Genomic DNA, 21,652 nt, shown 5'->3' with positions numbered 1-21,652 from the left:
AAAAGAGACATTACCCTTTTAGTAGTTTTAGGTAACTGCAGCAAGAATATGGGGTGGATTAGCAAAATATGGGGGATGAAATACAGCACTGCTCAACCAAAGGCTTTCTTCTAAGCTCTCAGATGCTAGGAAAAGGCTGTGACAAAGAGAGGGTGTGCCTGAAAGGGTTGCTGAATGCTTGAGTGGCAGCTCTCTGTATGACAAGTCTTGGGGGATTGGGTACTTAAATCTTAATTACAAAAAACAATCATCATCAGGTATTAAAACTCTACAGGGAAATTGAAAGACTCAGAGAAGAGAATCCCAATAGTGGAGATCTGCTCTACACAAATTTAATTGACTCATATTATACAAATAAACCTGATAAATTAAAAAAAAAAAAGTACCTGTAAGAAATTGTTGAGTGATTCTACTATAAACCAGATGCCGTGAGAAAGATAGGGGCTTGGATTTTCAACCTGAAGAAACTCAATGACTGCTTAATGAAGAGCTAAATGCCACAGCTGACCAACTTTCTTAGAACAATTTGTAATGTGCCTGAAAGCAGAAAATCTTTTAGATTATTCAATGTCAAGCATTTGCAAAATATAAATGGATACATTTACACGTTATTTAGGGTTTGTCATGCCTGTATGATGCAAGCATGTAAAACAATAATTTTGAAAATCTACATTGGTGGAAATGGAAATGTCTCTAAAAATGAGAGGGCTTTCCTGTAGATAAGTAATAAAAATAAGAGTTCTGCTATCACTCTCTGGAACTGAAGGAGAGTGGCAGTCATTGTCAGTGATGGATTTGTGGTAGCTGTGGGCAGGAGTGTAAAGCAGGTATTAATTTTGGGAAAATGATTTTCTAGTTAAACAGTGGCTAATTTTAGATCTTTTCAGAAACAATAAGATAGTTCTGTCACACTCAATTCACAGTATAATTAACAACAGATTTTTTTCTTTCATATTTACCAATCACATTTGTTACTGTAAATGACTGACCTAGCAGGAAAAATAAAGTTTATAAGCAAAAAAAGTTCTGTTTAGAGTATATTGCATTTGTTCTGTGCTTTCTTTATTTGCCCTATTGACAATAGCACTAGTCATAGTGACAAAAACACAGTAGGTGGCTTCTTCATAATCTTTGAACAGAAATTTAAATTAAAGTAAATTTCTATGACCTGGACAGATGTAGCACTGTGTGCTTCTCGTGTCAAGTCATGGTTCAGCTCTACATTTCTCTAGTGACAAAAGTAGCCTAAGAGGTTCCCAGACTTCTGGGACTGTGGACTGTGCTGGCATTTCTACCATGATTCACAACTTCAGCTGAATTAAATGTATGTCCAAGAATGATATAATATGGACTAAGAGTGATGGAAGTTATAAATAAAAGTTATAAATAAAACAATTTCCTTGTGAGTCCTCCCCTAATACTTCATTGAACACAATTCTGCTGACTAGAAATGACTGTGTTGGAGCAGGAGCAAGCATACATGAGAGAGGGCTAGCTTTGCAATTAGTAGAATAAAGCAGCATGGAACTCTTCCCTCTGACATTACTATTATGCTAGCTTTTCTAAGGCATTTTAGAGGGGGGTTCAGCCTCTTTCTGCAAACAGAAGAAATTTAAATGAGACACTTAAACTAGATGGCCTAACTTTTGGACATTTAGAGGCACAAATGATGAATGACTAATGCATGGACTTTGCAATATTCAGTATTTAACATGTGTCATGTTTCCTTTAAAATATTGGCTGCTGTTGTTTCCCCTCCCTTTCATGTGTACCTCAAGCTTCAGGAACATATGACTTCAGTTGTAGACTTTGTTTGTAGAATTCCTTTTAAACTCAGTGGGAACTCAGATTGTGGAATCTGTCAGATCAAATCCTCTCTTCTGTGGAAATGCAAAAGACATAATGAATAGGGAGTAAGATATTATGCTATCAGTCCAACAAGATTGCTGTTTTTTCTTAACATTAAGCTTATTTAAAATGGCTATGATGCTTATAATGACAACATTTTGTTGGAAAAAAACCTCCAAGAAACAAACAAACAAACAAAGAAACATTACTCACCCTATTTTTGGCTAAAGCAAAATAATTAATTCTTCACAAGCTGATATATAAATCTATAGATTGTTTGGTTGTTCTCACCTCCAAATACTCAAACGAAAAAGCAATAAAAAAGAGTAAGCATTTAACACTAGAAAATATGTTGGTAAATGAAGTTTCTGCCATTAGAAGTTGGAAAATTATAGTCATTAAAAATCCACCTACTGATACAAATTATGTTTAAAAAAATTGAATTTCATTCTTTAGAGCACCTTTAAAAACATATATTGATGGTTTAAATTATAATGAACTTGCAATACATGATAAAATATATTTAGCCAAAGTTTGTAACCAATAGAATAAGTTTTGTAGAACAAGTAAATAAAGAAAATACTAATAGTTTCTGTTGCCTTTAGTTCTTTTAAAATGCAGAGGTACTACTTGAGTTGTGGTAATAGTGTTTCATAGCACAAATTTTCCTCATAAATGTTTCCTTAAACATACTTTAGTGAAATTGTTGGAAAGAGTCCATAGACTTCTGTAAAATAAATCATTGCAATTTGGCTCATAAAATTATGGGGATGGATAGTCAGTTTAGACATAGTTCTGATCAATTAATTGTTTTCTGCAAACCTGTTTCATCAACTTTTAGTGAGAACCAATATGTGTGGGTTAAGTCTCATGTGTTCTCCTTCACTGCAATGATAGCTCCGTGGTATTACTGGGTGAAGGCTAAGAGTGTTCTTCTCAGAAAAACATATAAGCACATGTTCATGAGTTTACCATGCATTCTTTTTTTTGTAAGTACTATTCTGACAAACACTTACAGACATGAATATTCTCACTCTTTTCAAATTACAGCATTTCACCCTGCAGCTGGCCATGCTAAGGAATCTTAATGATCCAATAAAAAATTACCTTATTTAATGGAAATCTTTCCTGTTGTGATTCACAAAAGAAGTGGAAAATCATACTTATGATCTTGCTAAGTTAGACTGCAACGCATTAAAGTTGCTCAGAGGAGTGTGCACCACAGAAACATGTCTCAATAACCCTGCTGTCTGTTCATTGTTGTTCTGCCTGAGCCAGCTAAGAGGAGAGGGGTAAAAGTAAGAGCAGTCCACAGCTCTTTGCCACTTCTCAGCTGTATATGGCACCTTCAACCTAACACTAAAAAGTTCTGCTAAGCACTTGATCGACCTCATAGTGCTGCCTCATTGCTAACCTAATAACTATGCCTGCTTGATAACATTTTTGATGGAAATCTTCCATCAGGAAACTAATTTTCAATGGGATCTGAATAATCTGCAGGGGGTTGTTAATTTAGTGGAATTTTTTCAACAGAAAGTCAAAATATGATGCTTTAATCAAACTGAAATACTACATTTTGACAGTTATATTTTTATTTATTTCATAATGATGATGTATGTATATATTATATTTGATATTATGTTCCTAAAATACAATATTGGTTATACTGCTATAATATTAGAACTTCATTTCTATATAAAACTCTATGAATTAAAATTATAATATTTAAAGGAAATGCCTAAATAACTCAAGCTAAAGCAAAAGTGTTGAGTTTCACTTCAGCAAAAGATATTTCTCATCTGAATGAGAAGAAAATTTGAAGGAAAATGGTCTTCTGATATTAAAATTTGGTTTAGTATGGAAATATATAGTTTTTGAATCTTACTATTCTTGATTACACCAGAATTCTCAAATGCTCAAACTTAAACACATTCTACCCCAATCAAGAAACTTCTAACATAAATTCTACTTCTGTTCCATATCCTGGTGTTGTCATCCAGCCGAAGAGAGGACTATGTTACAGAGAGCCTCGCACTATGTAGGAATAGGGAATGCTGAAAAATCTGAAGAAAGGCAAAGAGAAATTTTGATGCAAGCAACAGGAATATTATGAAAATAATTCCTTCACTACTTGCAAAGCATCATTTTCTCTGTGCCTAGGATAGCCAACCTTACTCTTTACCATTATCCCAGCTCTGCATTTACCCAGGAGGAAGAATGTCATTTACTGAATCATCACTAATGTAGTTTAGAGCTGATTTTAATTCAAATGTGGTTTTCAGCTCTGAAATGAACTGATAAAATGCTCCAAAGTGACTTAGAAAGAAAAGCAGAGATTTGTTCTGTCCCTAGATTTCCTTCTTTGTATATTTCTTCCTTAGAGACATTTAATAATTAATATAGGAAGATTTCTGTTCTGTGAATTTCTATTATTTTGTTCATTTGTTTTGTTACCTCTAAAGGGTGGGGGGTTTTTTTGGAGGTGTGGGGTGTTTTAAAAATGTTTTTGCTGTCATAATTAAGAAAATTGTTAGACCTGCTGTCAATTAACTTAATTGATTTAAAAAGTTTATGGGTGCCTGAAATGGAAGTATTTTGCCTACAGCTAAGCTGAATACAACAGTAATTTATTTTAATAATGAATGGCGAAGGAAGAATAGAGCAGAAATATGGTGTGGGAACCCCTCAGAGGGTTAAAATAAACTTGTACAATGGTTAGAGCTAATTTTTCATATAGTGGACTGAGATTTATTAAACCTGTTAATAGTAGTGCCATAGAAAGAGTTTAAAAATAATTGGGCAAATTTTAGAGCAAAAGAGATCATCTTCCTTAGAACCGAGTCAAATTTAGTGGTGATGTGAAGAGTGCCAGTTTATACAACAAATGTCAGTTGATCAATAAAACAATATTTAATACAGGAAAAATAACATAATTGGCACATATATATGATATTTTGTGAGTGTGAAAATTCTAGAGTGAATATAATTCACTTGACTTGAGCCTGTGGGGCTGTAGTAAGGGGAATGTTTCCAGTTCCTACAGCTTATACAGATGATTTGTGATAATATGTGTTTTGAATATCTGGGAGGTCATGTTTCATTCAGTTGCGACCAGTAAGAGTTGTTTTTAACTGGTGGTGAACTAGCAGGAACAGGTTTCTATGGATTACTTTAAATTTCTAACGGATGTTAATTTAATGTAGTTTCAACCTTTTTTACAAACAACACAATTGAGCAGCCATTTTTTGTCTACTAAACATTATAAGGCCTTTTTTTCATCTTTATAAATGAAAAATACCTTTTGGAGAAGGGAAGCTTCTGTGTTTAGGCATAAGTTCAGGCTGCTAGTAAAGTCTAAGAACCAGTTCGTGACGGAAAAATTTTTAATCAAATGAGGAAGAGAATATTATTCCCAAATATGTTGTGATTGAATTTTGTCTCTAGTTTAAAGGGCTTTAAAGCTTTTTGAAATACTGTGCTCCATACGAGACAGGGCTGTGGATCAAGAACTCAAGCTGATTGCTTATCTAAAAATGAGAAAAAGGAAGGAAACATTTGTGGGGAAGAATTAGTAAATAAGTAATTTAGTATTGACAGAAATGGTATAGACACTTAAAAGCAGAAAATTTTGTTATATATGAGGAAAGATAAGCAAAGAATGAGCTCAACTAAAAAGTGTATAGTAATACCCTAGAAATTTACCCTAGTAATACCCATGGTCACTTTATTTCCTTTCAGGGTATTAGAAAGGAGAAAGTATCTATGTTTTCCTGTGTGTGATATATTTACAGAATTCTGCTTTAGTAAATTAGGTCTGATACATTACAACTACAGATTAATAAATTCAGATTAATATGCTTCTCACTTGTGAAGCCAAATATTGGTCACTCAGCAGTTCTGAAACATACCATATTCTTCAGGTTGTGATGATTACTGTTCCTACTATACTAGGAAGTCTTCAATACACTTTATTCTCAGTGAGACTTTATGATTATTAGATATTTCACCTGCCATTTACTATTTTAAATATTCATTCAGATATTTCCATGCATAGTTATTTATCTCAGGTATCCAAAGCTGCTGTATGTTCAAGAGTAAAAGCAAGGCAAGTAATTTTAAAGAATTGTGATACTGCTAAGGCAACATTTCTTTCTTCATTATAAGAGAAACATGTTTTGAATCTTTCAACACCACCAAACAGGCCCATTGTGAAAAGTAGTTTAACCAAACCATATCTTACTATAATGTTGCAAAATGCATTGAGAGAAGGGAGCATTACCAGGCCAAATGGATTGGCTTAAACATTTTCGACACATGCCACAAGTTCACATAATCAGCCTGAGGCAGTAGGAAACTTAAAAGCTAGTTTGGTAGTGTTTCTTACAAATATTCTTTGAATTTTATTACTTGTCTCCCACATGAGGCGTAATAGTTTCAATGTTCTAATTAGTACTTGTGTATATTGCTATTACTTTGTCTCTTTAATCAGGTTATTAAGTCTGTTATGGAGATTCCTTATAGAATCACACTTTATAATAGTGTTTCTAATTTGAATATGTCCTTTTTTATGTTGTCTGAATCTGAAACATCATAAACTCTTTTTATGGGTCCTTTGATAGTAGTCACTTTCCTGTTTTATGCTTGATTAGAGCATACAGTACTAAGTAATAAAGAAACTTCCTGAAGCTTTGGAGTTTTAGTACCAGAAAACATTTTAACTTCCTCAGGCTTTTTTTGTCTCTTTGACATTAGGTCAAATAAAGATATGCTCTTGCCATATTAAAATATGGAACAGGAAATCTGTAAGACAGAAAGCACTTTTGTTAGAAGATAATAGATTTTATATAATTTCAGAGATTGATTTTCAGTCTTGTTTTAAACAAGCTACATAATAATAAGTTTTCTAAAATCAAAAAAGAATTCTGAGTTTTCTCAAATTATCAAATAGTAAATATAGATACATATGAACATCAATTTAATATATAAACTTAGGTTTAAACGCCAGTGAGAAGAAGTAACACAAAAATCTCTCTCCCTCACTCTTTCTATCACTCACCCTTTCTGAGGAGCTAAACACACCATCAAATTCAGAGGGAAATCTGTGCAATTTTAAGGACATTCATTACAATAACTCTCCTAATCCTGATACTGACTTTGATAAAACAGGAGATTAGGACAAACAACAAACCAGAAAATAATACTTTGGATAAAACATAAAATCAGTCGTACAGACTGAAAATTGTAAGAGATATACATGATATAGTAAGGATTAGAAATTGCATAAAAAGCTTCACATGAGTGAACAACAGCAAAATAAGGTAAACTGGTTTACATGAAAAGACATAAATTTCAACAAAGCTTAAGCAAACAGTAGGCCCATTTGGTGTCCTCGCTGGAAGCCTCTGAAGCCATGGTGGTTTTCAGCTTCAGCAGGGTTTGTATCAGACCCCAGCAGTCATTGGACTTCAAAGACAGCTCACAGCTCCCTATGTAAACTCCCTTTGTCTCAAAAATATAAGGAAGCTGGAGAAATAAAAGGACCAACTTATGTGATGAAGGATTTTTCAGTGGAAGTTAAAATATTCAAAATACCTATTTTCTGAAAATATGATGGGAACATGGGAGACAGATGCAAGAATTGATACACGTAGAAAATCAGTTGCAATTAAGAAAAGGAAGTATTGCTTCAATCCAAAACTAAAATATCTTCAAAGGAAAATAATAGGCAATAATCCCCTCTGTCAGATCTTGTACATTCTGTAATTTTCTTCTCAAGTGAAGTTTGCATTCACTTATAAGCAATTTGTAAACAGGAACAAAAATTCTTTTTTCAGCAGACACGTAAACTCTAGCTGTTGGTAAGGTTTATGTGCAAGATCAAAACAACCAAGAGTTATTTAATGTTAAATTTTATACATATGGAAAGTCCACACCTTAAATTTTCTAATGAAACTTCATAAATGCAGGTTCACTCTCTGGTAGAATTTAATGCTTACTTTATTTTTGGCACTGTTTTCTGTTTGTTTTTTTTTTTTTTTCCATTTTTAATGCTATCAGTAGCATCACAATGAAAAGTCAGTTGTCAGCAATTGCTTTCTTACAGAGTTCAGACTAGGCATAAAACTCACAACTTCACATCATCCTCTCACAAAGTAACTTTTCTGCCCTTACAGGATGAAAAAAATGCAAACACAATCTGTCTTTAAGATTGCTTGGGAAATGCTGGCATTTTCAAAGAATCTTTGGAGATTTTCTCAGATTTTTCCAAAATAGACAATCTTGGAAAACAAAAAGACCATAGAAGCAAGGAGGAACTCTTCTAATGTTTCTCCTCTCTTTCTGTCCAATCTTTGAATAGTTTTTGAGAAAAACACTTGTATATTAAAAAGAGATAGTCTTATTCCAGCGCTTTCTTCTGATTTTCTCTGTTTATTAGAAACATGCAGGTTCAACTTAAGCATCTCAGATCAGCAGTTTTGTTGGAGTGAATACATAAAAACAATTTTGCGCTACATTCTTCTACCCTGAATATAATACTAATTTTCTTTTGGGTTTTTTGCTGGTTTTGCACATGTAGAGACTTAGGCAATGCAAACAAGGATTTTAGTGTGAGAAAATATTTTGAGATATTATCTACAAGTACTAAAGAATTCAATTAAAACTTTTACGTGTTTTCTAAGATGTTCTTCTAAGGAAAAATATATATGAACTTATTGCCTGGAAAGTGAAACTTATTCACACTTTTTGTTCTTTGTGTTTTATTAAACAGTGGTTAAATTATAAACTTTCAAGTTTCAAGAAATAGTAGATTTAAAATACTTTGATTATTTATATGAGTTTTTGCCTGCCAACACAGTCATTTCCATTTAATTGCTATTCTTACTCTAGTCTCTCAATTCAAAAACAACTCCCTAACAATTGATGTTAGAGTGAGTGATGTACTGAGTTCATTTCAGTAGAAACAAGAAGTGAATAAAGAGAACGGTTTGGCTTCTCTGCTAAATAGTGGTCAGTTCAGGAATTCACTGAAGGCATGTACATGCAAATTATTGCTGCTTGTGCTTTATTTTTTCTAAAGGTTTTAAGTAATTTGCTAGCTTCTGAGTTCTGAAGGTCTCCTCCTGAAAGCTAGTAATCTTTAGAAAAGATCAGTATTTCATATCTGGAGTGTTTTTTGAAGTTTAAGCACTTGAAGCTAATACTTAGGCATTCCTATCTAGGGAATATTTGTCTGTCTATCCCAAAAAAAAGTGTGTCTCTCTCATGTGTTTTAACTGTAAATTTTCTAAATGTATTCACACGTGGAATAGTTTTGTTTGTAGGCACAACAACAATACTTGAGCAAAATCTTGTAACTTTTCCATGTTTTTTAGCTGTGGTACTAGGAAAAGGACTTTTATGAGGTCATTTTGAAAAATAAGTTAAGGAAGTGGGACAGACCTCTGGAATTTAGATCTTTTTGCTTGCTTTGCACAATTTCCATTGAATGGAAATATACTTGCCAATTTCACATATATTTAGAATCTTTCACAGTTATTGCTGTGTTTGTGTACAAGATAGAAAAGCCTGATAAACTGTGAAGCCACTAGCATCTATTATAATTCAACAGCAGAAGCAGAAAGATTAACATGTGCATAAATAATCTGAAGTAAGAACACACTATATATAATGAGAAAGTAAAATATTTTTCAGTTTTTCTGTAGGAAAAAAAGGGGGGGATTTGTCAATATGCTTGCTTTAATGTGTAGCAGCTAAAAGGAAGGCTTCTATCAGGAAACTGACAATTTTTTTGCAAAATTTTAACTGTTAGAAAAAAAAAAACAAAACAAAAAAAATCTAGTCCAAACTAAGCACTTAAATAATAATGGAAATAAGGTATGTCTTATGCTAAGTATTTAAGATCTATATATGCTTTCACACTGTAATTTGTACTTAACTCAATGGGAAATTACTTTAGTAACAGGGCTGTGGTAAAGGGGAAATAATCAGATTCAAATATTATTAAAGAAAAAGAAAAAAGGAAATTGTTTCAAGTGTATTATGTCCTCAATAAAGTCTTCACTTTGGCTTAAAGTGAATGTGAAAATACAAATCTATTTGAGTAACTATTTAGATTCAAATTTTAGAGAATAAATTCAGGCCATTACGCAGCTCCAAAGTATAAACGCCTAAATTTAGATTGCAACATATGAAATCGGTGTCTAATTTCCCATGATAGAAAGTAAAGAACCAGGTTTTAATTCACAAATGTAAAAACAGGCTTTCAATTACAGCTGAGATATCTAGGACATTGAGTATATTTGCATACTCTTAAGACTACAATATTTAAGTTTATCTTCAGGTATTTTCTTTGTTTAGATTAGGCAGATGACATTAAAACATTGAGATATATATTATAAAATTGATAGGAGGAATCAGGTGAAATGAAGTATTCCTTTAGTCTACCTGCAACAAATAATATCAGTTGGAAATTGAGAAATTACAGGGAGAAACTGTGCTAAAGGAAACTTCTTAATGAAGTACAGCTATCACCAGAACTAATTGAATGGCATATAAGATGATTTACTCAGTCACTTATTCTATGACTATATAGTACTCTGTAACACTAAAATAAACAATAAAATTCTGAAGACCACAATGAGAATCTCAGGATTTAAAATTTAAAATAATCTAAAAAATACCATGGAAGAACACTTATGTTCCAGTTGTTTCATCATTGACTGTTAATAATTTTCAATTGCAGAAGCTGATGAATTCCAAATTTATCCAAATATGTTGGCTCAATGCACTATTTTGTCTGCTGGAAGATGATTTTTAGCACAGCACTCTAAGAGGAAATTTATTTTCTTTGAGGATATCAAAAAAATTCTAGGTTGTTAAAAGGATGTATGTGTTCATATCAACACGTATGTGACTGCCACGGAATGTTATTCTCCCATAGCAGTTCACAGGGCATTTCTCTAGTGCCAATATGTGACAAAAATAAAGCAGTTCCTGTTTTGGCTAATCAGGTTTTGTAACCAGCAGATCATTTTGTTGCAATATCTCTACGACTGCAGCACTAGAGTTATCTGTGGATTTACTGTTATTTTATTCCATTGAGTATTTTTCTCGTTGGGATTTTTGGTTGGTTGGTTGGTTGGTTGAAAGTTCTTTTAAGGTTTTTGGGGTGTTTTTTTGTATGTCCACAATCTTTTGTTTCAGTCTCCACTAAAGTGTATATTCTGATTGAGGTATGCAGTTAGAAAAGATAAAACTGCACATAGTGTCCCAGCAGCTAGAGCTCAAAAGAGATGGAAATCAGAGTGAATAAAGCTGAGGCAATAAAAGATCTAGACAATAACCAGACACAGAAGAAAACCCATCCAAGAAAAGTGAAGAAATAAAGAAATTGGGACAGCTATTCCAAAAGTTACGTGTCCTCCAAAAATAATAATAGGCCCTATTTCACTGTAGATTCCATTGGCATGTCAGAAGCAGAAAAGAGAGTCCAAATGTTGGTCTGGTCAAACAGTTTATGTTGGATGAAATGTAACTTTGGTTTCACAAAATGTAATGGTTATTTTATCATGTTCTACCAACTTCCACACTTTTTTGTCTTCAGGAAATAGATGGACTTGCCTGCAGTACCTGAGCTGAATTACCAACTATCTAGATTGAACAGTAATTTCGTATCAGAAATAATTATCAGCCTAGAAAAGCAGTTGACTTATAGCAGATGACTTATGTCCTAGAATTTTTAGCAATGATAAAATTTCTTATTTTAAACTTATAAATCTTTGGGAGGATGAACAGGAATTTGTATGACTTTGCTCTTTTGAATCTTCACCGAAACTGTGCTTCCATCCTTAGGTTAAAGGTATATCTTAGATTTCAATTTAAATCTAGATTTATCTCCATTAAAAACTTACTCCATGTACTTTGAGTGTAAGAGAAGTTGCTGTCTTACAGAACAAAATTGGAAGAGAGATTTCTTCCCTTATGTCTCATCTGATGGGAAAATACTTTAGAAAACTTCTTCAAAATACCTCTTGGTATTCTAGTTACATATTTCACTACATTTTCTTTCAGAAAACATATACTAAAATCTAATGTTTGACAGTGCTAGATATTAGTACTGAATTTAAAATACAAATAACATAAAGCATTCAGCACTTCTCCCATAACATTAATTCTAAATTCCATATTAATTTACCTGTTATGGTTCCCATGTCAATTAATTTTCATATTCTGGGTTAATCAAGACTGAGGGATTGATCTGTTACCTTTTTTAGATTAAATGGATCTGATTTTAGTCAAATAAGAAAAAGCCACACAACTATGAACTATGTTCAACAGCTGAAGAGGAGTGAAAGCACAGAATAAAAGAAGGGCAGTGGGACAGCATTTCTTTCTTGGAACTTGATGTCATTTGGGCTGAATTCAGCCTCCACTCCTCTTTTAACTGTAGAAACAGAATTCAGCCTTGATTATCCAGCTGGCTCTGACTTTGCTTAGGAATGGAGAGTGGCAGGAGATGGCATTCATACTGAATAATCCTGTTATTACTGGCAGCTGGACTACATCTCCTGTGTACTCCTTATTCCCTCTGGCAACATAGATACCTTGGAGTAACCCAGTGGATAAGGGGGTGAATAGTGGAGATTATAATGCAGTGCAGATATATGTCCCAGAAACACAGCCTTCCACAAGAATTTAGGAGATGTGCTTGCATTGGTTCTTGAAATTGTGGCTCTGACACCTCCTGAACTGCAAGTACAGACTTCACCATTATAAGGCAACTTGCACAGGACTCATTTAGCATTGCAATTTATGAAATTAAATTGTATTTAACTAATGTTTAGGCCCTCTGATGGAGGAATGCCTCTCTGACTGCGGAATAATTCACTCAGAGACCAAGATAAATCTGATTGGTGCATAGGCACAACCTTAAGGGATTATAGAAGCAGTCACTATTTTATAAGGATTCCTTTAACGGAGAAGCTATGATTTGGCCATTAGGATTTATTTATATAGCTTTTGTTTGTGTATTCACCTTATTGAACATGTAAAACATTGGATTAAGCCATAACAGGGCTAAATTATTAGAACATGAGCTAGCCACAGAGGTTAATGAAAACATAATTAGTACTGGTTGTGCTACATGCAGCTGAAAAGAGGGTCATAAATCCTATTAATCCTTCTTAGTTCAGGAATTATTGACCTGAAATACCATAATGGGTATGGTCTGTAGTGTCAGTGAAGTGCAAGTTGACGATGTGTCGCTGATCTTCATCTGTTTCATTTTGAAAATCAGGATAGGAAAACTGAAGGAGTTTTGCATCATTGTGGTGCATCATTGTGATGCAGTGATGAAGTAAAGGAAGTGGTAAACAATGAATGTTTAGCAATCAGTCTGTAGTGCCTTGCATGTGATTCATAAACTGAGCTGTAGATAAATATCATGTGAATCATTCATGACTGGCATTCATTTTAAAGATATCTTATGCAGTTCTGTAGTATAATATGAATTTAATAATACCTTTATAAAACTTATCTCTCACACCCAAAAAAGAAAAAAAAATAAAAATAGCAAACACAAACCCCAGCAGCCCATGTCATGAAATATGAGCCTGCTAGGTATATCTAAAGACATTTCCCATACCTAGTTATGGAATTAGAAATGGAAAAAAGTAATGCTTAGCTAAAAAGTTTCCAAATAGAAAAAGAAAAATTGCAAATAAAAATAAAACCAAAACCAAGTCATACCAATATAACTCTAACTACACATGAATTAAAAGTTAAATATATTAGTGTGAATTAATAGTTAAATATATTAGTACTTGCAGGATTCCTGCATGCCTGATTCACAGTTTGCGAACATTAAGACTTCTCTTTCTTTAGATTTCTTCTGACTGCTTGCACCTATTTCTGGTTTGTTTTTTTTTTTTTTTTTTTTAATTGTCTCCATTATTGTTCACTACCAGCTAATCTGAGCAGGCTAATCCATTGTAAAGGCTGATTTAGCTGTTACACTAGTATGTGTTAGAAGCAATTATAGAAAAAAATAGGTGTAACTGAAAATAGTTTTTTGTGTCCACTCTTTTGCAGCTTCCTAGGCAGCAGTGATTCTCTTTAGTTTGGTCCTGGAGAAAAGAAAAATCTCTAATATGAAGCAATGACCCTGTTTGGAACTTCATGAATTTTTTAAAGGATTTCAGGTTTGCTTGAGTCAACTGTTTTAGTTATTTTACACAATTTATGAAACTTTTTTCAATTCCTAGAGATAGACAGTTGATGCCTCAAAAATATCCGGTAGGTTTTTAAGATATCAAAAAATCACAATGTTATTAATGGATTTGCAGGACTTATATTAAGAAATGCATTAGATAATGCATTCAACTAACTCATTGAAACACCAGTGTATTGTTTTTTGTGCCTTTGAGGGTATTCAGTTGTTGTGCTCAGCCCTAGGGTAAAATAAATAGTTAGTGAATAAAATCACCCCTATGCAATTTAATAAAATCACCCCTATGCAATTTAATAAAATGTTAGACATATCCCCAGATAGTAATGAAGTGTTAAGCTAAAAGTTAATGTCCTGCTGTATTGCACTGCTCAGCAGGACAAGAGCAGTACTCTGGTATGACAAACTGCAGCAAAATAGCTCACCATACATGCTAGAAACTTCTCCTTTTCCCAGACCCCTATGCTTGGCTTTGCTTGGAATAAATATTGAAATAATAACACAAATCTTTCTCTTTCACATGCAGATCTTATGAAATTGATATGATGAGCAAAAGAAATGCATCAACTCCTTTTCATCCCTGCATTCTCACTGCAGATGAGAATTCCCAGGAGCGTACATTCCACTAAGCCAAAGAGAAGTTTAAAATCAAGTATATAATTTAAAATTAAGATTACAACATTTCTCTTGTTATGAAGAATCAGTTTTATCTTCTTCCAATTGTAAAAACCAGACCGGATGTTTCCAGAAATCATTCTGCCCACCGAGTCTTGGTTGAATGGAGAAGAATAAGAATTTTACATTTTACATTTTAGAGGAGTGGATATTGAATCTACTGGGAAAAAAATTGATGGTATTAAAAAAATTAACCAGTGCTTTCTTTCTTGACTCTGTAACTGGTCTTTTATAGAAAAATGATCTTCTATCATGTTTGAAAGCTGGGCCCTTGTTCAGCCAAAAGTTGCAACATGCTATTGGTCACTTTAAAAGAAAAGAAAAAACTTAGTGTGTTTTTAAGCCACTAAAAAATAAATAAATTCACCATGCATAAAAATAGAAGTGTTTTGGTGAGATGGAAAATACAGGTAGTTAAAAAATATCTTGAGAGAAATCTTGGGCCATTACCTTGCAGCCTACCCACACTCATTTGAGTGAGTTCCATTCACCCTAGCAGAGTTCCAAGGGAGCAGAGGACTTGCACATGTGAATGCAGCTGCAGGATTCAGTCTTTCTAATGGGAAGTTTGTCTTCATTCCAACTGGAGTTCAGAACAGTCCTAACATGCCTGAAGAAAATTATATTGGTAAGACATAGAAAAAGGAAATATATGAACCTGGCAGAACCTGACATAATACTTCTCAAACATAAAACCATCAACTTAATTAAACTAGTTTTCAGTGTAAAATCAGTGTAAGCTTAGAAACACTTAAGTGTAAGAAAATCAAGTAGCTTATGTTTTATTAATAGAATGATATATTTATAATTCATCTTTTCCTTCTATTTTGCATTATAATTCTAATGGTAAACTTGTGAAAATTGTCTTCTAAAAGGGAATTTAATATTCAATATTTCTGTCATCTTAAGCAGTCTTCCCTCTAAGAAATTACAATAATACTCTTTATACCTATATATCATAAACTTATGATTTTCTTATTGCTTAGATAATACACTTTAAAAGGGTAAAAAAATGTACAATATTAATTCCTTCAGAACTGAACTTTATGCCTTAGTGAGCTTCTAAAATTTTGAAGACAGCTTTAATGGTCTTGTTAAATGATCTCTACCCAAAATAAATTCTAGGTGAGTTCACAATATTTCACTTTGTCAGAGAACAGTTTCAATATATAGTAAAATATAATTAACTCTCTTAAAATTGTGCTAAGATCCACTTTACAATACAGATGGCTTAAGACTTCTGAAAAAACATTTCTTCACAGAATGGTAGGTGGGCTCATTCTAAATTCTGACAGGGTTTGGGGTTTGAATTTTTTCAAAGTTTTAAGTTTCTTTTAAAGTTTCTTTTTCCCCCTGAATTTTCTCCTTCAGGTCCATTTCTTTCCTGTGCTGGAACCCCAGAGCTGATGCAGCCCTGCAGGTGGGGTCAGAGCAGAGCAACAGAATCCCCTCCCTGTCCCTGCTGCCCACGCTGCTCTGGATGCAGCCCAGGACAGTTTGGCTTTCTGGGCTGAGAGTGCCCATGGCTGGATCATGTCCGGCCCCTCACCCACCAGCACCCCCAAGCCCTTCTCTCAGTCTGCTCTTTCCCCACCCTGGGTGAATACCAGGGGTTGTGACCCATTGTGCAGCATCTTGCACTTGGCCTTAAGTTTTCATGTTAAACCTCATGAAAAACCCACTTGAACTTTTCCAGGTCCTTCTGGATGATATCCCATTCTTTAGGTGTGTCAAACTCACCACTCAGCCTCATGTCATCGGCAAACCTGCTGGGGGGTACACTTGATCTCACTGTCACTGTCACTGATGAAGGCATTGAACATTGCTGCTCCCCATACAGACACCTGAAGGACACTACTTGTCCCCCAATGTCCTTTAGGACAACAAGCCCTTGACCACTACTCTCTGATGCAACATGTGAAGCTCCAACCAAGTGTTCTGAGTCACCACAAATGAGTCAGTTCTTACAGACATAAAACAGAAGAGGCAACTATGAACAAACACTGCAGTATATATAAAGTGGCATATACAATCCCCAGGCAACTAGATATGGCATTCTATTATTTCCCTGTACTCATTAAAGGAACAGTTTTCTGAGCTGGGAGAAAGGTGAGGAAATAGCTGCTGATTAGTATTGAATTTTGTCTTGGAGTTATTTCCAGTCTTGAGGATGGTTTGTGTATGGGTTTTTTCCCCCTTTCTTATTTTAAATCACATTAATTATAAACTAAAGACTCATTCTTAAAGAGATATTGTAAACTATCTTTGGAATGTTTATATACATGTCTTTACACAGAGATATGCGTGAGTTGTATATATGGGCATGTGAAATAAATACATATCTATGTATAAAATGCATGTAATAACAGGCTACAATGGACTGGTTCACAGAGACAAGAACATCTGGAGATGGTGATGCCTCAGGTTTTAGCTTTTATATTTTTTAGATTCTGTACTGCTTTAGTGTGAAATTTTGAGCTTCATACTAGGGGCTAGTAAGGTCTCTCCACAGAGTAGAGAGACAAAACAATTCCTTCTCTAGCTGGGGACCAAGGACAAATTATCCAAATTTTAGGCTCAAAAGCATAAACAATGGTGGAATCAAGAGTGAAAAACAAGAAGGATGGGACTTCATGAGCTAAAGGTATAATTGGACAATTAACTCCAATATGCTAATAAACCAGAACTTTTAAAAGTGAGAGACCCCATGACTGGTTGTCCATTTTGTGATCATTTTGGTTCATCTTGGTTGTAGCCCTAGCTGAGGTCTTGTACTGCCCAAAGTGAATCCATAGAGGCCTTTTAATAAATATCTACTTTATTCTTTACTCCATAGAGCCTCTGTTCTAGGTCAGCCTTCACAAGACATCACTGGAAGGGACCCATAAGGATCTTCAATTCCAGCTCGTGGCACTGTGCAGGACATCCCCAAAAATCACAAAATGTGCCTGAGAGCATTGTCCCAATACCTCCTGAATTCTTCCAGGTTTGGTGTGTGTGACCACTTTTAAGAGCCTGATAATAGGAGACAGTCTTCAAAAAGTGTTTTGTCATTATGTCTGCTTATCATAATCACTCATGAACACCTGAAAACAATGTGTGGGATGGACAGTGAGTAGTCTGCCTTGGAGCCCATGATGAGGAAGGTGAAACAGATGCAAAACATGGAGGGGAAAGGGAAGGGCAGAATCCCTGACCTTTGCCTTTTTCCCCCACCACCATGGCCTGCTGTGAGAACTTGAGGCCTCCAGAAGCCGACACCACCTGCTCGGGGAGAATGCCCTGACCCTGCAGCCCTGGACGGGAGCCACAACGAGCTGCGGAACCCCCGCCTGCTCCTGCATCCCGCGGTGAGAGCGTAGTGAGTGCCCCGAGATTCCACTGCAGCCATCAGGCACCACGCCTGCATCCCAAGGGATGGACTGCTGCATCCCAGCCAAGCTGCTCCCAAGACCAGGAAGGCAGATAAGACACTCCAAACAGCAGAAAAAAAAAAAAGGCAAAAACTTCTCTGCTCCCCCCACCCCATCTAAGCGACAGCAAAGGTTGCACAGTCTGGTGGTGACTTATCCTATGCTTTAAAAAGTAATCTTAGCTTTTTCTAACTTTTCTCTACTTATCTATTTCTTTTTGCCTCTCTTACTATTAAATAAAAATAGATCCATTTTTTGGCATCAACAGTCAATCTTGTTTGATTTTTATCTTGGGGTTTTTTTTGGGAGTATTTTGAATGTTCAAAATACTTTCTGTTTTATTCACAGAGACTTAGTTTTCTTTGTTCTACTGTGTTTAAACTGCATCATAACACCTCTTCCCTGGGGAGCCAGTCCCAGTGCCCAAGCACCCTATGTCTGAGGAACCTTTTTCTGATATCCAGCCTAAGCCTCCCCTGACACAACTTCAGACTGTTCAAACTTGGGTCCTGTCGCTGGTCACAAGGGAGAAGAGATCAGTTCCTGCTGCTCCTGCCTCATGAAGAAGTTGCAGACTGCCATGAGGTTTCCCCTCAGTCTCCTCTTCTCCAGACTGAACAGACCAAGTGATATCAGCTGTTGTAGTGTGTTGTTAAGTTTCTTGTGTTATTCCCCCAATTTATGTATTGTTCTCCCCTATTATGTGTAAAATAGTTTCGTTCCCCCTTCCTTCTAATTTTGCCAAAACGGCTCCCCAAAACCGCGGCTGCTTTGCAAGTTCTGGGGAAACTTCGGGGAACTTCGAAAAGACCCACTTAGTTAAAAATTTTAATTCTTGCTTGGGGGCCTTCTGGCCATCTCCAAGCAGTAAACCCTTTACAATATTATAAACCTCCTTTTGGGATTTTCCCAAGCTTGCACCCATGGCCACTTTCTAGTACAGAAACTGCTGATACTAGAAAGCGGGGAAATCCTTCTGGTGGTACAACCACCCGCCTGAAAACAACTGAAAACAACAAGCCACTTTCCACTAGCCCCTGCTTCCCCTACTGTCCCCAAGTCTGGGGTTTCAGTAAAGGAAAAAGGTTTTGGGTGGTGGATCCGGACTCCAAGTCTGGGGATACCGGGTCCACGGGAAAGATAAAATGAAAAAGCACTGGGGTGAAGAAGAGCGTCAAGGAAAGAGGGTGGGGGTGGGTCCCCAACGCAGGGCATGCACCCTAGGGAAATTTTAAAAAGGCAAGGGAGTAAAATCGGAAAAGTCCCCAAAGCAGGGCCCGACCTTACCAATGTGGTGATAGCAGCAAACGAGAAATCAGGCGGTGTATTTTCGTCTCCGGAACGGTCCTCTCTGGGCGCGAGGAGTCTCGGTACCAATCCTCAGGGAGCGCTGCTCCTAAAATGGAGCCTGCACCCCCCTTGGGTAGTGCGGCTTCCACTGGAACTTAAAAGTCCAACTCCGAGGGGTCTGTTTTTACAGGCCCGACGTTGGGCGCCACACTGTGCGAGGGCGTACTGAGCCCTGGAATCCGGCTAGCTAGTGAGGGGCGAAGGTCAGCACCCCTGCACATCTGAAGCCAGCCCCCCTCGGCGTCTTGGCCTTGGGCTGAGCTGGGAGGTAGCTCGGAGCGGCACGAGTGTGAGACGAATTAGGAGGCGACCACTTGCTGGAGGTAGGCTGTCGGTTTTATTACAGAAGCACCAACAAAGCAAATGGCCCCGAACAAGGGGCGAGACAGGGTTTTAAGGGAAAAAGTGGGGAAAAGGTAGGGAAACCCAGCTAGCCAATAATAATACATATTTGGAGGTCCTAAACATAATTGACATACCTAAATAACCAACTAATATTAAGCAAAGGAGGGGCCCCGGGGCGGCAGCCAACCATAACCCCCAGAGAGAAGAAGGTTCTCAAAACCTGGGAGGAGAAAGGGGGTGATTGACTGGACCCAGGGAGGAAACAACTTTCACTTATAAGGGAAACCAGGGGAGGAGCAATTACATATCGGCAACTATGAATAGCGGTTACTATAGCAACTTAGCTGGCAGGCTAGCGGTGGCGGGAAGGAAGGGGGAACGAAATTTTTTTACACATAATAGGGGAGAACAATACATAAATTGGGGGAACAACACAAGAAACTTAAAAACACACTACAACAATCAACCACTTGTCATATGTCTCCCTTTACAGATTCTTCACCATCCTCATGACCTTCCTTTGGATACTCTCTAAAACTTCATATCTTTTTTTATATTGTGGTGCTCAAAACTTCCCTGACCACTGGAGGAGAGGCGGCTCCAATGCAGGGCAGAGGGAACAATCCCTTCCGTTGCCTGGCTGCTGGTGCAGTGCCTGAAGTACCCCAGGGTTGGTCCTCCTGGCTGCCAGGGCACTGCTGGCTCACGTCCAGCTTGCCATTGATCAGCACCCCCAGGTCCCTTCCTGCCGCTTTTCTTTCCAGCATCTCATTCCCCAACACTGTACATCCGGTGTTGTCCCATCCCAGGTGCAGAATCTAGCACTTATCCCCGTTAAACTTCGCATGGCTGGTGATTTCCCAATCCTCTAATTTGTCAAGGTCTCTCTGCAGGCAGTTTGACTCCCAGCAACTGACAGACTCTATGGAAGATGGTTATGATATACTTTGAGTAATCCTTGCATTTGATACAACATCGGATTGGACAAGATAGGTGACAATTGAGAGCAGAGGAAAAGTGTTAATTTTCTTCGGTAAAACTTAAGGTTTCAGTGTCTGCAACACAGGAGCGCAAGTTGCAACCTAAACATATTTTGTTCTTAGTCTATAATAAATGCCTGAGCAGGCAATTTTGTGTATATAGTTTTCTCAATAGTGTTAGATAAAAGTTTACCCAGCCTATGTGGAATCCTCAAAAGTATGATCAGCAGATTCTGCAGTCACTTCTTTTTTCAATACATTATGCAAACTCTTTGGAAAGGAGATTAGTTTCTTCCCAAATAGCAATGAGATGTTGTTTCATTAAAATAAGTTAATGAATTACTGAAGCAGCATTTTGAGGGCAAAGTTTGAAAAGACTTTTCATACTATTAGTGATTACAGACTAATATCTAAAGTAGCTTTTCAGTTATGAAATGCTGACTTTCCACGTTTCTTCCACAATCTATTGAAATACTGCAGATCTAAGTCATAGAAATGTCACCTAAATGGTAGCATTTCCAGAAAGTGAAGTGGAGTTTGGATTATGCTCTAAACGTATGAAATATAGGATTAAACCCTAAATATACTCAAGTTTTCAGGCTTAACTCCAGACAATACCAGAAAATATAGGTCTATACTCAGCTCTCATCATTCAGAATATGACAGAATTATTGTATTCACACACTTCTATAATGTTCCATTAAATTTTCTTTTTTCCTTGTGACAACTTATTTCTTTAGCTAGCCAAGCTTTGCTAGTCAGTATTACTTTGAAACAAATCTATGTTCAGGCCTTTTAAAAGAAATCATTAAAAC

At 36.1% G+C, this 21,652-nt stretch overlaps 1 long non-coding RNA gene across 1 annotated transcript; it reads right to left on the bottom strand.

Moving 5' to 3' along the window:
• Window positions 1-397: 397 nt before the first annotated feature.
• Window positions 398-20,195, bottom strand: LOC141728343 (uncharacterized). Its single transcript, XR_012579264.1, has 4 exons — window positions 19,450-20,195; window positions 15,200-15,359; window positions 1,773-1,880; window positions 398-537 (listed from the first exon to the last, which is right to left on the bottom strand). It is a non-coding gene; the product is annotated as an uncharacterized LOC141728343 (long non-coding RNA).
• Window positions 20,196-21,652: the final 1,457 nt, after the last annotated feature.

The sequence above is a fragment of the Zonotrichia albicollis genome, chromosome 2, assembly GCF_047830755.1.
Source record: "Zonotrichia albicollis isolate bZonAlb1 chromosome 2, bZonAlb1.hap1, whole genome shotgun sequence".
In the NCBI taxonomy this organism is placed as follows: domain Eukaryota; kingdom Metazoa; phylum Chordata; class Aves; order Passeriformes; family Passerellidae; genus Zonotrichia; species Zonotrichia albicollis.
This window is presented reverse-complemented; position numbering and strand designations above follow the sequence as displayed.